Source organism: Tachyglossus aculeatus, chromosome 22, assembly GCF_015852505.1.
Source record: "Tachyglossus aculeatus isolate mTacAcu1 chromosome 22, mTacAcu1.pri, whole genome shotgun sequence".
Classification (NCBI taxonomy): Eukaryota; Metazoa; Chordata; class Mammalia; order Monotremata; family Tachyglossidae; genus Tachyglossus; species Tachyglossus aculeatus.
Genome location: NC_052087.1, coordinates 46,512,446 through 46,514,021, shown reverse-complemented (window position 1 = coordinate 46,514,021; position 1,576 = coordinate 46,512,446). Strand labels below are relative to the sequence as shown.

General features: G+C 45.1%; 1 non-coding gene across 1 annotated transcript; it reads left to right on the top strand.

Annotated features, from left to right (window-relative positions):
• Nucleotides 1-137, top strand: LOC119944362. The gene has a single exon (XR_005455848.1). It is a non-coding gene; the product is annotated as a small nucleolar RNA SNORA7 (small nucleolar RNA).
• Nucleotides 138-1,576: the final 1,439 nt, after the last annotated feature.

Below are 1,576 nucleotides of genomic sequence, written 5' to 3'. Positions count from 1 at the left end.
CCCCTCTCAGGGTTGCACCTGGAGAGTTTCCAGTACTCCAACAGTTTCGGCTACAGAGGGAGAGTCAAGCAGAGGCTTACCCATTCCGTTCCTAGCTTGGGCAGTGGCTAGCGAATAGAAGGCAATCTGCTACAAGTCAAAACTCACCCATACCTGGCAGCAATGGCATGGGTGAGAGTCGAGGGCAGAGACTCTAGGTTACTGTGCGGAAGGTGGCAATCATAAACCACTTCCGGATTTTTTCCAAGAAAACTCTATGGATACACTACCAGAACAATTGCAGATGGAAAGCGGGGAGTTCTGGGAGAGATGTGTCCATGGTATCGCTATGGGACGGAAACGACTCGGTGGCGTAAGACAAGACAAAATGCTTCAGACAAAACAAGCAAGAGACACATTCCCTGCCCACAAGAATCTTACACTCTAATGGGGGAGACAGATAGATGAGTGTTCACAGAGTAATCAAAATAAAGAATTGAATTTCCAGTCGAATAAATTTAGAGACAGAAGTACTGAAGATGAGCACAAGTCAGCACTTAGAGGCTAGAAAGTTCACAGATTCACTCAGAGTTACCACCAACCATGACCCACAGAAACTTAGCACAGGGGAAAAGCAGAGAACTTCGGGCCTGCTGCCTAATTTCCCTTAGCCCGGCTGCCTGATTTCTTTTGACAACTCTCTTATTTCCATCTCTGCATTACTGTATGTAATTAATAATTAATAATTTTGGTATTTGTTAAGCACATACTATGTCAAAGCACTGTTCTAAATGCTGGGGAGGATACAAGGTGATCAGGTTGTCTCATGTGGGGCTCACAATCTTAATCCCCATTTTACAGATGAGGTAACTGAAGCACAGAGAAGTGAAGTGACTTGCCCAAAGTCACACAGCTTACAAGCGGTGGAGCCGGGATTTGAACCCATGACCTGTGACTCCCAAGCCCGGGCTCTTTCCACTGAGCCACACTGCTTCTCTGACCCACTCACCTGCATTGGTGCCACCCTAGCTAATCAATCAATTGTATTTCTTGAGCACCTACCATGTGCGGAGCACTGAACTAAATGCTCAGGAGAGAACAATAGTGCTTGAAGTCACAATCCCTAGCTTCAAAGATCCTGCAATGTAGTTCAAAGCCAATTAATAGTTAATAATGATGGTATTTGTTAAGCACTTACTGTGTACTAAGCACTTTACTAAGTGCTGGGGCAGATACAAGATAATCAGGTCCCACATGGGGCAGGCAGTCTAAGTAGAAGGGAGAACAGGTATTGAATCTTCATTTTGCAGATGAGAGAATGAAGGAACAGAAAATAATAATAATAATAATGATAGTATTTGTTAAGCACTTACTATGTGCAAAGCACTGTTCTAAGCACTAGGGTGATACTGGGGTGATCAGGTTGTCCCACATGGGGCTCACAGTTTTAATCCCCATTTTACAGATAAGGTAACTGAGGCACAGAGAAGTTAAGCGACTTGCCCAAAGTCACACAGCAGACAAGCGGTGGAGCTGGGATTAGAACTCATGACCGCAAACTCCCAAGCCCATCTGCTTTCCACTGAGCCACGCTGCT